The following is a 14,069-nucleotide window of genomic DNA, read 5'->3' on the forward strand; positions in this document are numbered from 1 at the left end:
GGACCTGCGTTCCAGGTCATCGCGTGCAACGGCAGAGCACACATAACCCCCTCCGAACCCTTTTCCAGCCACTTCCGGGTCACTGCCATGCACGCATGCTCAGTCAATCGCCAATTGGGTGTGTGCAAATCAGTCATTAACCTGTACTGTCCGGCACATTCCTGTTTAGGAAAGTCTACCCAGGTGGCGCTGTGGTCTAAACGACAGAGCCTAGGACTTGCCGATCAGAAGGTCGGCGGTTTGAATCCCCCCAACGGGGTGAGCTCCTGTTGCTCAGTCCCTGCTCCTGCCAACCTAGCAGTTCGAAAGCACGTCAAAGTGCAAGTAGATAAATAGGTACCGCTCCAGCGGGAAGGTAAACGGCGTTTCCGTGCACTGCTCTGGTTCGCCAGAAGCGGCTTCGTCATACTGGCCACATGACCCAGAAGCTGTACGCTGGCTCCATCGGCCAGTAAAGCGAGATGAACGCAGCAACCCCAGAGTCAGCCACGACTGGACCTAATGGCCAGGGGTCCCTGTACCTTTTACATGTGTAGATTAGCTCTCTCTGAGGCACTTAGCCTGTGTCTGGGATGTGTACCCTTTCCCTCTACAGCAGTGATGGCCAAACCTGGCCCTCCAGCTGTTTTGGGACTACATCATCCCTAACTAACAGGACCGGTGGTCAGGGATAATGGGAATTGTAGTCCCAAAACAGCTGGAGGGCCAATTTTGGCCATCACTGCTCTACAGGAAAATACTCCCAGAATGTAATGCCCCTCCCTGCCAAACACAAACATCCACCCAATTTTCAGGGAACAGAAAACATCTTACAGTCATACCTCGTGTTGCATTAGGTTCATGTTGCGTCTTTTCAGCTTGCGAACACAACAAACCCAGAAGTAGAACGTGTCCTTTTATTTAAAATGCATGCCTGGGTTATTTGTAGGGCATAGGAATTCGTTCATTTTCCCCCCTTCAAAATATAGTCCGGCCCCCCACAAGGTCTGAGGGACAGTGGACCGGCCCCCTGTTGGAGAATCCCGACCAGAGGTTGCCTGAAGCTTTCCTCAAAGGCGTGTTCTGATCCTTCCCCTGAGTTTCAGACTTGCGGGGTGACACTTGTTGAAGACGAAATGAGCAGGGAGTCTCCCTCCCTCCTAACCCGGCCACTGCGCTCGATGAGTTCTATTGGGGATGAGAACGCTCCGTTTGGCTAAAAAGCACACCGTGACAGAAAGTAGAGAGGAGCTGTTAAGCGAAAGGGCTCGTTTCTCTGCTGACGCCAATTTGAGACTGTATCTGAATGAACCGGGAGTAAATTGAGTAACCGTTCTCTCCTTGTGAGGTTATAGGCTTGGCAAGGGTCTCGTTCTAATATCGCCAACCTGAGCATGCATCAGAGGGAAATGTTAAAAGGGGAACGTTGCTCTTCCCCAGTCGGGGGAGCAGGGACATACAGCCGCAGTGTGAGCTCTGTTGAGCGGGCTGCTTTAGCTGCCTGCTTCTTTGTGCAAACACAATATTCCCAACCAGACGTTTGCGTGTCTCTTCCTCCCCGAAGCGATCAGGATTCAGAACTGGGCTCTAAGAACGAAAAGGGAAAGAGAGTTGGTCAAAGAGCCTTCAAATAATAGAGGCTTTCCAGCTGTTACCTGGGAAATGCAATCTAAAACGCTCAACTTCCTCCGTGGGGTTTTATCATAAATAAAAATACAGGCAGGGTTGCGCTGGCGGAGATTATCTGGCTTTGTTAATTTCAGGGTTGCATGGGACATTTTCTTTTCTTTCCTTCCTTTCTCCAAACCGCCTTTCTGAGCATTCACAACGCAGCAGCGAAATTATCGTGGCCTCCCTCGCTGGCCAGCGGGAGCGGAAGTCTCGATTCAAACATAGACATATGCATATACAGAGAGGAACGGAGCCTTCATCTGCAGCCTGCCTTTGAAAAACAGCCAAATCTGCTTGGCCAGGGGCATGGCGCTGGTCTCCCCTGCAGAGAGTTTGCTTTGCCTGTTGGATTCCTTGGCGCGAGCTACAAACAATGCAAATTGTCAGCTATTTAATTTGTAGGCTGGATGGGTGGTGATCTGCAGGGAGCATTGGAGGGACCGCAGATCATTGTATTTTATGCATCGGGACTCAGATGTTAAGAACACAAGAACATGACAGTTGCTGAAAACCTTAGGCAGGGAGAAAGTACTCTTGTTCTCGGGTCCTGCTTCCGGGTTTCCCACAAGCGGCATCTGGGTGGCCACTGTGAAAAAAGGATGCTAGACTAGGTGGGCCATTGGCCTGATCCAGCAGGCTCCTCTTGTGTGCTTGTAGGTCCGCCTTCCCCGACTTGGGGACCTCCAGATGTTTTGGACTACCACTCTCATGAGCCTGAGACAAGGATGGTGGGTCTCCAAAACTCCTGGAGGGCACCGGGTTGGAGAAGGATGAGACGCGATGCGAGCTGAGGGATCTCCATTGCCCATTTGGACTAGCTGTTCGTGAACGGAGCTGAAAACGGAGTAAATCTTTCCCCGCCAATGTTTTTTCTCCCATTTGGACTTCGGAGACCGTCTTCCCGAAGTGCCCTTTTTTTGGGAAACTTGTGTTTTTCTTCTCAACTTCTTTCAGAGATGCCGAAGAACTGGTTATCCTCCGTAATTGTATCTCATTTGCTCCATAAAAGAAGCAAATAAGAGGAAGCTCTTGAGAGCTTAAGAGCCCATATTGAGCCAGCGTGACACCTGCGTGGGCTGGCTTTGTGATAGAGACCCCCGTGAAGTCTTTTAAGTTCTTAACTTAGCCACACATCAGGGATGGAAGTTCTCTCTCTCTCAGCCGGTGATCGTTCTGATTTGCCGAATTGGTGGATCTTGTGGGAGGAGAGAGGGGGCACTTAGCACTTAGTGCTGGGCTGGAAAGGGGGCTGGCTTTCCCCCTTGAGTGCTTGTTAAAAGCTGCATTCTTTTGCCGAAGCAGCTTCGGTTGTTTGGGGGGGGCGGCGCTGTGACGTTTAGCATCGTTTGAAGAGACCCTCTAATCCCACCTCTGCCCTAAGACAAAGCTATCCCACCGACACATCTCCATCTACCCTTTCCCAGGCATTCTCCAAAAAAGAGGAGATTAAGGAGGCTATAGAAATTGTGCTTTTATAGCAGGGAAGAGAAGGCTTGGATGGAAACCCAGAGGAGAAATCTCTGTGAGTAGGAAGTTCGATCTAAAACGAGGGCGGGGGCAAACCTTTGGGGTAACTTGCCGGCTCCGAATGTTTCCCCCCAACCTGTGGCGAGTGCCTCCCCTTCTGTGGTTTCCAGCCACTGGTATTCAGAAGCATTGCTGGTGCCAGTGTGGTGCAGTGGTTAAGAGCGGTAGTCTCGTAATCTGGGGAACCGGGTTCGCGTCTCCGCTCCTCCACATGCAGCTGCTGGGTGACCTTGGGCCAGTCACACTTCTCTGAAGTCTCTCAGCCCCACTCACCTCACAGAGTGTTTGTTGTGGGGGAGGAAGGGAAAGGAGAATTTGAGCCGCTTTGAGACTCCTTAAAGGGAGTGAAAGGCGGGATATCAAATCCAAACTCTTCTTCTTCTTCTTCTACCTCCTGCCATGGAGCCAAAACAGAGCCATCCTTCATGTTGTTGTTGTTGTGGGTATTTGTATGTCTTGATAGACAATGGAGTTCACCTCCAGGGGTGAAGTCAAACAACTGCGTTAGCAGCAGCAGACTGGCCTCCTGCAAGCCTGGGCAGTGTGCCTGGAGGTCCTGGGCTTCCCAAATGACCCCCCCTCTCAGCCTGGCTGATGTGGTCCATAGGAAAGCAGAACAAGAAGGTTGGCACCAGCTTGGCTGCCGGAAGGAGGTTTACAAGGCGCCATCCAACCCCCTTAAGGACTCCATTCCGGATTTGTGTAGGTTTTACTCCTTAGCCTTTTCCTCTCCTGAAGATGTCCTGAGTTTTCCTTCTCCCAGGTGGACGATCCCCAACTTCCCCTCCCATTCTCACTAATAGTCGTTCATCCCTGCAGTTGCCTAATCCTGGCCCCCCTTGCCTAATGCTGCTCTAGATCTTTGCCCCCTGACTCCCACAGGCTTCTTCTGCAACTCCCCAGCCCCTGGGACTCCCCAGCTGAAAGGACGACCCAAAGGACTGCCCTTTGCCCCCTATCTCTCCCCCTTCCCCGTTGGAAAAAAAAATGCTTTGTGCATGCCATCACTCCCTGATCAGAGACTTGGGTCCAGCAATGTTTGCAACATGCTCCTTAGTCATTTCGAAGATGTTTAATGCCTTCCTATTTTATGTTGGGTCTGTGCGTGAGCCGGTGGTGGTGGGGAAGGGAGATAAAAATATCCTTCCCCCCCCCCCCGCTCGCCGTCATTTCAATGACGTCCCACCTCTCCTGTGGGGCAGCATTGGGGAAGGGGGGCCCGCCTTGCCAGCGTTGCGCTTCTGCGCCGCGAATTAATTACCACGTAGCGGGGCTGATCAGCTTTCCCCCAGACCAGATTTCGATTTGTGTGCCGTCAAGTAGAAAATTAACATGGACACAGGCCAGAAATGCTGAATGCCTGAGTGGGCACTGCAGCCGCCGGGTCTGGGAAGGAGGGGAGGACTCCAGGAAGCGATGACGTCCGAGCCGGCTGTCCCTTCGTTGGCCAGCTCCTTTGAGAAACAAAAGGGGGAAATTGAGCTGCGGCAGGACTGAGGACTCAGCTCTCCTCTCCTGCCATTGAACCTCGGAATATCTGTAGCTCGGTCGGCCGAGCATGAGCCTCTTAATCTCAAGGGTTGTGGGTTTGAGCCCCACGCAGGGCAAAGGATTCCTGCAGGGCAAGGGGTTGGACTAGATGACCCTTGCAGCCCCTTCCAGCACGGCAATTCTATGGTTCTGTGTTCCCTTTTGGGGGGCAGGGGGCAGAGGGAGGCATGCTGCGCACACACAAGTCCTGTTGGAAGAAATACAGTGGTACCTCGGGTTAAGTACTTAATTCGTTCCGGAGGTCTGTTCTTAACCTGAAACTGTTCTTAACCTGAAGCACCACTTTAGCTAATGGGGCCTCCCGCTGCTGCCACCCCGCCGGAGCACGATTTCTGTTCTCATCCTGAAGCAACGTTCTTAACCCAAGGTACTATTTCTGGGTTAAAGGAGTCTGTAACCTGAAGCGTGTGTAACCTGAAGCGTATGTAACCCGAGGTACCACTGTATGCCTCATGTTGTTGTTTAGTCGTGTCCGACTCTTTGTGACCCCCAGGTCCAGAGCACGCCAGGCACTCCTGTCTTCCACTGCCTCCTGCAGTTTGGTCAAACTCATGCTGGTAGCTTCGAGAACACTGTCCCACCATCTCGTCCTCTGTCGTCCCCTTCTCCTTGGGCCCTCCATCTTTCCCAGCATCAGGGTCTTTTCCGGGGCGTCTTCTCTTCTCATGAGGTGGCCAAAGTCTTGGAGCCTCAGCTTCAGGATCTGTCCTTCCAGTGAGCACTCAGGGCTGATTTCCTTAAGAAGGGAGAGGTTTGATCTTCTTGCAGTCCATGGGCCTCTCAAGAGTCTCCTCCAGCACCAGAATTCAAAAGCATCAATTCTTCGGCCGATCAGCCTTCTTTATGGTCCAGCTCTCCCTTCCATACATCACTACTGGGAAAACCGTAGCTTTAACTATACGGACCTTTGTCAGCAAGGTGATGTCTCTTATGCCTCATAAGAACATGCAAAGACCCCTCCTGGATCTGGCCAGTGGGAGCCCATCTAGGCCAGCATGCTGTTCTCACGGTGGCCAACCACAGGCCTCTGGGGAACCTGGGGGCAGGATTCGAATCCAAGAGCAACCCTCCCCTCCTGTGCTTTCTAGCAACTGGGATTCAGAAGCATCGCCGACACTGGCCATGAAAGTGGAGCATAGCCACTGTGGCTCGGAGCCATTGATAGCCTTAACTTCCAGTCCTCTTTTTAAAGCCATCCAGCACTGGCTCCTGTGGCAGGGAGTTCCATAGTTCAACTATGCATTGTGTAAAGGAGCGTTGCCTGAAACCCTGGAGAGACATTGCTGTCTTTTTTTTTTCCAATATAATTTTTATTATTTTCCAATACAAAAAATACAATTAAATTTTCACAGATTTTCACAAATTTGTTACTTTTTAGACTTCCTTCAGATTCTCTGACAACCATCCATATTTACTTCTCAGTTTACGCATTTCTCTGTTTATATTGCCATTGAACTTCCCTCCCACTCCTGTTTGTTTGTTTTTTAACAATATATCTCTGTTTTCACAGTGCTTCTTGAAATCCCACCAGTGTTGTTTGCACATCACATGTTCTTTTCAGATATTCAACAAATTTCCCCCAGTCCTCGATGAACTTTTGGTCTTGAAGATATCTAATTTTTCCGGTTAATCTGTCCAGTTCTGCATAGTCAGTCAGCTTCATTCTCCAGTCTTCTATTGTCGGTATCTCCTCTTGTTTCCAATAGACATTGCTGTCTATCAGGGTTGACTATCTGCGAGGCTTCCTTCCTGCTGAGCCCGTCCCCGTGACTCCGCATGGAATGACAAAGCACCCATGTAGTTGCCTCACTCCTCACTGTCCCTTCTTCCCCTATTATTATTATTATTATTATTATTTTAAAATTATTAATTTTATTAGTATTCTTCACACAACAACAAAAAATAACAATACACAAAACACAAAAACAAGCATACAAAAAAATCCAAATCTTACAAATTAATAATATGAACACTAAAAAGAAAAACAAACATTGACTTCCACCAATCCCACAGCACCGCCTTTACCTCTCATGGTGTCTTCCTGTTTTCCTTGTCATCTCTATCCTAGCATCTAGGTATAAATCCCTCTTTCTTATCTTTTGACTTCACAAGGTTATTCCAGACTCAGCCAGATTTCTGTCCTCGAACCTTGGCTTTTAAGGTATTCATTTAGGCACTCCCATTCCTTTTTCGCTTCGCTTTTGGGCTTTCGTCGTCTTATATCTGTCAATTTGGCTAATTCTGAATACAGCGGTACCTCGCAAGATGAAATTAATTCGTTCCACGAATTTTTTCGTCTAGCGAATTTTTCGTCTTGCGAAGCACGAAATCCCATAGGAATGCATTGAAAATCAATTAATGCGTTCCTATGGTCAAAAAAAGTCCAAACAAAGCCTAATTTGGTACAACAAGAGTTTATTAAGTGCTCTTTAAAGTCACACATACTGTAAAGAGCATTTCAAAATTCAAACCCAGAATTTTTTTAAAAAAACAGCAGAGTGGCCCAATGGTCACAGAAAATCATAAAAATGCAGGAAAAAAATCACAAGCTTCCAGATTCTTGCAAACCCCTCCCCAACTGTTCCCCAGCCACCCAACACACAGAAATTCAAATCCAAAATTTTTTAAAAAAACAGCAGAGTGGCCCAATGGTCACAGAAAATCATAAAAATGCAGGGGAAAAAACAAGTTTCCAGATTCTTGCAAACCCCTCCCCAACACCAAGTCCTTGAATTCCAAACACCCCAACCCAAAATCCAACCCCCCCAAAAAAAAAGTTTTAAAAGCTTAACTTACCAAATGGCTGCAAAAGAAGTTTTGGAAAAGCTTCAAAAATCACCAAAGTCTTTAAAAACCTCAAAAAAGGCTACTATGTACACTGCGTTCTATGAGTTGCTCCTCAAAGTCAAGTCGCAACTGTATTAATGGTGTTAAGAAAAAGGAAACAAACTTGCAAGACGTTTTCGTCTTGCGAAGCAAGCCAATAGGGAAATTCGTCTTGGGAAGCAGCTCAAAAAACGGAAAACCCTTTCGTCTAGCGGGTTTTTCGTCTTGCGAGGCATTCGTCTTGCGGGGCACCACTGTATTCTGAAAGCTTACATAACCATTCTCCCCTAGTGGGTAACTGATTCCCTTTCCAGTACTAAGCCACCAGGATTCTTGCTGCAGGTGTCGTGTATAAGAAAAATTAAGTTTTAAAATGGGGGATCAAACCCGGGGTCTTCTGCATGCAGAGCAGATGTCCTGCTATCACACCCCTTTTCCTCTCGTAGACCTGCCGTGTGGTGTACTGGTTAGAGTGTTAGGCTAGCGCCTGGGGGGACATGGGTTCAAATCCCCGCACGGCCAAAAAGCTCACTGGGTGAGCTTGGGCCAGTCACTGCCTCTCTTAACCTGGCCTACCTCACTGGTGTGGGGATTAAATGGGGGCGGGGGGAGGACCATATACTCTAGGCCAGCAGTTCTCAACCTGTGGGTCCCCAGAAGTTGTTGGACTACAGCTCCCATCATCCCTGAGCTCTGGCCTTGCTAGCTAGGGGTGATGGGAGTTGTAGTTCAACAACATCTGGGGACCCACTGGTTGAGAAAGGCTGCTCTAGGCTTTCCCAAACTTGGCTCCCCTGATGTTTTCGGACTACAACTCCCATCATCCCTAGCTAGCAGGACCAGTGGTCAGGGATGATGGGACTTGTAGTCCGAAAACAGCAGGAGAACCAAGTTTGGGAGACCCTGATATTCGCCATCTTGAGCCTCTTTGAAGTGGACTAAAGGTAAAGGGACCCCTGACCATTAGGTCCAGTCGTGGCCGACTCTGGGGTTGCGGCGCTCATCTCACTTTATTGGCCGAGGGAGCCGGCGTACAGCTTCCGGGTCATGTGGCCAGCAGGACTAAGCCGCTTCTGGCGAACCAGAGCAGCTCACAGAAACACTGTTTACCTTCCCACCGGAGTGGTACCTATTTATCTACTTGCACTTTGACGTGCTTTTGAACTGCTAGGTTGGCAGGAGCTGGGACCGAACAACGGGAGCTCACCCTGTTGTGGGGATTTGAACCGTCGACCTTCTGATTGGCAAGCCCTAGGCTCTGTGGTTTAACCCACAGCGCCAGCCGCGTCCCTTGAAGTGGACTAGAAATGCAATTAATAAAAGGCAAATAAATAGAAATAAACTCCCTCTGTAAGAAAGAAGAGCTAACGATGGAAACGTATGGTATGGATTTTGAAATGGCAAACAGTTTACGCTCGAATTTTCTACTTCATTAAAAGGGAGCTTAGCTATCAGCATTCTGACATTAATATTTGGGCGTCGGGGAGGCTGGGCGCTCTGCCCATCTGCAGGCTAATTCCATCTCACTTAGGCTTTTTGTTTTATTTTGGTGGGGGTGGGGGGGCCTGCCATCAGCGCCGCTCCGGACGCATCCATTAGGTTTCCTTTTGTACCATTGGAAACAATCTCGGAGCCACCACAGAGCTCCAGATGGAGCGATTACATCTCATTGGTCTCCTAGAGAGACGGCGATATTTCATTAATGACTCCGCAGCCGCTCCGCCTCACCCCGGCTGCATCGGTTGGGTGGTGGGAGTTGCTGCTGCAGTAGGGAAAAAAGGAAGAGGAGGATAAGGGAGGCTAGAATCATAGAACTGTAGAGTTGGAAGGGACCCCAAGGGTCATCCAGTCCACCCCCTGCAACCAGGAATCACAACTAAAGCATCCATGACAGATGGCAATCCAAGCTCTGCTTAAAAACGGCCTCGGCCCAGTATACCTGAAGGAGCGTCTCCTCCCCCATCGTTCTGCCCAGACGCTGAGGTCCAGCGCCGAGGGCCTTCTGGCGGTTCCCTCATTGCGAGAAGCAAAGCTACAGGGAACCAGACAGAGGGCCTTCTCAGTGGTGGCGCCCACCCTGTGGAACGCCCTCCCACCAGATGTCAAGGAAATAAACAACTACCTGACATGCAGAAGACATCTTAAGGCAGCCCTGTCCCCCCCCCCCCCCACGGCTGGAGACTGGCCTCCTCTCCGTCGAAACCCGGACCTGGTTAAGAACATTCAACTATTGGCTTCGCTTAAATTTAAACCCATCCGGACTACTACCTCTAGCAGTACGAGATGCTCATAGAAGTCGGTGGTCCAAAGTAGTGCATCAAAAACTACTTACATGTGGCCTCCAAGCACAGCATCTCCTGAAAATGAGTCTCCCCAAGGCAAAAATCTTTATTGACCAGCGCATGAAGGATATTGAGCAGCAGAATAACCTGGCCTATATTAAGAAATTTAGTGCTTGGTACGCTTATCTGCCCCCCTCCCACTTTGATTTTCGGGCACCTTATTTGTCTACCTTAACCATTCCAAAACTCAGACGGGCCTTTATACTGGCCAGACTAAATATGTTACCCTCAGCTGTTCTTGAAGGTAGTTATCAAAAAATAGCATTTGAGAACCGGCTCTGCCCCTGTGGAGCTGGCTACGTAGAGACTGTGTCACACGTTCTCTTGTCTTGCTCCCTATATAAAGATCTCAGGGACGAGACCATCACGCCGCTCCTATCTGCCATCCCGGGCCGCTCTTGTGAAGCCAAATTGTTCTCACTCCTAGCCGACCAGAACAGCTTGACAACAGAGAAGGTTGCCAAATTTATTGAGAGAGCAATGAGACTGAGAGCTGCTATCTGAGTGACATCAGTGTCGTCACCCGGATTCCTCCCCTAAGATATTATTATTATTATTATTATTATTATTATTATTATTATTATTATTACGTTTTATTATTATTATTTTATTACCTCTGCCAAGTTTTATTTTTGTTGGTGTTTGTCCTGTGATGCTATGGCCTGTCGGCTATGCAAATAAAGTCTATTCATTCATTCAGCCCTGTTCAGGGAAGTTTTTAATGTGTGACATCTTAGTGTATTTTTGGTCTTTGTGGAAGCCACCCAGAGTGGCTGGGGAAACCCAGCCAGATGGGCAGGGTACAAATAATATATTATTATTATTATTATTATTATTATTATTATTATTATTATTATTATTAAAAACCTCCAAGGAAGAAGAGCCCACAACCTCCCGAAGAGACACCGTTCCTCAGTCGAACAGCTCTTACTGTCAGAAAGTTTTTCCATATACAGTGGTACCTCTGGATGCGAACGAGATCCGTTCCGTAGCCCCGTTCACATCCAGAGCAGAACTCAACCCGCGCCTGCGCATGCACAGGTCGCGATTCACCGCTTCCGCGCATGCGTGTGACGTGGTTTTGAGTTTCCCCCCCAAAAAAAAATTATTCATTTTATAACACAAATAAACAACACAAACAGAAAAACAAACAATACAGATTGTTGTCTTATCCTTATTTTTTCTAAACATTGTTAGGTGGGCTTCCCCAAGTCCCCTCTATCTGATTTTCATTTTACCTCATCTTTAGCAGTTTACATATCATACAACAAACAATCTGTGAGGTGAGTGAGGCTGAGAGACTTCAGAGAAGTGTGACTAGCCTAAGGTCACCCAGCATGTGGAGCTGCATGTGGAGGAGCGAGGAAGCGAACCTGGTTCACCAGATTACGAGTCCACCACTCTTAACCACTACACCATGCTGGCTCTTGCCAAGGAGAAAACAAGCTTGCTCCATCTTCCATGCGACAGCCCTTCAGATATTTGAAGATGGCTCTCCTATTGCCTGTCTTCTCCAGACTAAATATACGCAACAACCTCAACCTCCTGCGATGCAAGATTCACAGCTGAAAAATCTCTGGTGGCCCACCTTAAGCTTTCACCTGCATGCAAATAACAGCATCTGTTATGACCTCCCTTTTCTTTAGAATCTGAAAATGATCGAGTCCTTTTTAGCACTGAAATGATTGAGTGTGGCTTAATTTGAACCAAGGGTGGCTTATTTCAGCTACAAATGAGAGGAGGAATGAAAGGAAATGTCAGGTGTCAGAGGTGGTTGCTCGTGAGTAACCAGGCAGGACTCCGACCTGTCTTTTAAAGGCTTTATTTTGGTGCAAAAACTATTTACAGTGCAGAACCATCAGTTCATGTCTGCCTCAATTGCTAGCAGAATCCAGGAGTGGTTCTTTCCGGGTCCTCCCCCAACATAGGAACTTAGTCACCGCCAGTCGTTTCTTTCCTTCTTTGTGTATTACTCCTCTGCGCAAGGTGGGTGACAGAAGAGGCGTGTTTCCCTCCTGGCTGGCTTGGCCAGGAGCAGTGCTGAGGCTCCCTGCAGCCTCCTCTAGCCCTTTCCCCTCCTGTACCCTGGAGGGGTGGCTTTCCCCCACCCTCAGAGGGGCTCCCAGCAGCATTCTCTGGTCCCCTCCCCTCTTCCCCACTGGAGGTGTGGCTTTCCCCACTGAAGGAAGAGGAAGTGCTTCGCAAGATTTTCAGAACCTCCCTGTATCCCAACGGCCCCTCTGCCTGCCTCCCCTTTTCTGATGGCAGTTCCCTGACAGGAAACCTTCACGCAGCGCATAGTTAAACTATGGAACTCCCTGCTGCAGGAGGCAATGATGGCCACCAACTTGGAGACGTTTATAAGAGGATTGGGCAAATTCATGGAGGAGGAGAGGGCTACCGATGGCTCCTAGCCAGGGCGGCTCGGCTCTGCCTCCACAGTCAGAGGCAGTGATGCGTCTGAATGCCAGCTACTGGAAACCACAAGAGGGGAGAGTTGGTCTTGTGTTCGAGTCCTGCCTGCAGGTTTCTCCCACCAGCATCTGGTTATCTGGTTGGCCACTGTGAGAACAGGACACTGGACCAGATCCGCCCCACTGGCCGGACCCAGCAGGCCCTCCTTGCGTTCTTAGGAATGCCTCTGAGCATGTTCCGATAGACTTTTTCTCATCGCTGAATAATGAAAACCCCGCACGAGCACACATCCAGGGCAGCGGGAGCCAGGAGAGAAGCTTTTGCATCTCCTACGTACTTGATGCTGACGAAATATAAGTACGTAGGCAAACCGGAGAGTAATCTGACTTCTGTAATGAAGTCTTTCCTGCTAAGAGGATTAGACAAGGTCGGGGAGGAGAAGGCGATGTGCTCCCTCCCATGTCACAGGCAGGATATTCCTGTGAATACAAGTCGCTGTGAATCGCATGCAGAGAGAGCACTCAGTTTCCCTTTGGGACATCTGGTTTGGCCACTGTGAGAACCAGGGGTCAGCAAACTTTTTCAGCAGGGGGCCGGTCCACTGTCCCTCAGACCTTGTGGGGGGCCAGACTATATTTTTTGGGGGGGGAATAAACAAATAACTATGCCCCACAAATAACCCAGAGGTGCATTCTAAATAAAAGGGCACATTCTACTCATGTAAAAACACGCTGACTCCTAGACCAGACCATCCGCGAGCCAGATTGAGAAGGTAATTGGGCAGGATCCAGCCCCCGGTCTTATAATGATAATAAAATAAAAAATTATTATTTATACCCCACCCTCCCCAGCCAAGGCGGGCTCAGGGCAGCTAACAGCTGATATAAAAACAAATTGATTGAAATACAACTTAAAAACAGGATTAAAATACAACGTTGAATTAAAATTAGTTTGCCTCTCCACAGAGTCTTGAGACACAAGACTCAAAGGCAGGGGTCAGCAAACGTTTTCAGCATGGGGCTGGTCCACTGTCCCTCAGACCTTGTGGGGGGTGGACTATATTTTGGGGTGGAAATGAAAGAATTCCTATGCCCCACAAATAACCCAGAGATGCATTTTAAATAAAAGCACATATTCTACTCATGTAAAAACACCAGGCAGGCCCCACAAATAACCCAGAGATGTATTTTAATAAAAGCACACGTTCTACTCATGTAGAAACACGCTGATTCCCGGACCATCCGCAGGCTGGATTGAGAAGGCGATTGGGCCGGATCCTGCCCCCAGGCCTCAGTTTGCCTACCCATGGTGAGAACAAGATGCTGGACTAGTTGGGCCCTTGGCCCGATCCAGCAGACACTTCTTACGTTCTCATCCACCAACCCTCAGACTAAACATGATCCGTTCTTAAAAGAGAACGAGAGAGGTGTCTCTGTTTTGGAATGATTAAGGGTGTTAGAATCAGAGAATTCTAGGGTTGGGAGACCAAAGGGCCATCCAGTCTAGCCCCCTGCAATGCAGGAATCTCAACTAAGGCACCCATGACTGAAGGCCATACAACCCCTGTTTAAAAACCTCAAAGGAAGGAGAGTCTACAACCTCCTAAGGAAATCCGTTCCAGTGTCAAGTAGCTCTTACCGTCAGAAGGTTCTTCCTGATGTTGAGTCAGAATCTCCTTGAAGCCATTGGTTCGAGTCATATCCTCCAGAGGAGAAAACAAGCTTGCTCCACCTTCCATGCAGCAGCCCTTTCAATATG

General features: G+C 48.8%; 1 protein-coding gene and 1 long non-coding RNA gene across 2 annotated transcripts in view; one reads left to right on the forward strand and one right to left on the reverse strand.

The window, feature by feature from the left end:
• Positions 1-14,069, forward strand: part of ELP3 (elongator acetyltransferase complex subunit 3) — a 125,035-nt gene that overhangs the window by 102,982 nt on the left and 7,984 nt on the right. The window lies entirely within an intron of this gene.
• LOC309366014 overlaps positions 1-14,069 on the reverse strand; it is a 343,316-nt gene that overhangs the window by 2,821 nt on the left and 326,426 nt on the right. The gene's annotated exons all lie outside the window — the stretch shown is intronic.

This window comes from Podarcis melisellensis (genome assembly GCF_964234715.1).
Source record: "Podarcis melisellensis genome assembly, chromosome: 3".
NCBI lineage: Eukaryota > Metazoa > Chordata > Lepidosauria > Squamata > Lacertidae > Podarcis > Podarcis melisellensis.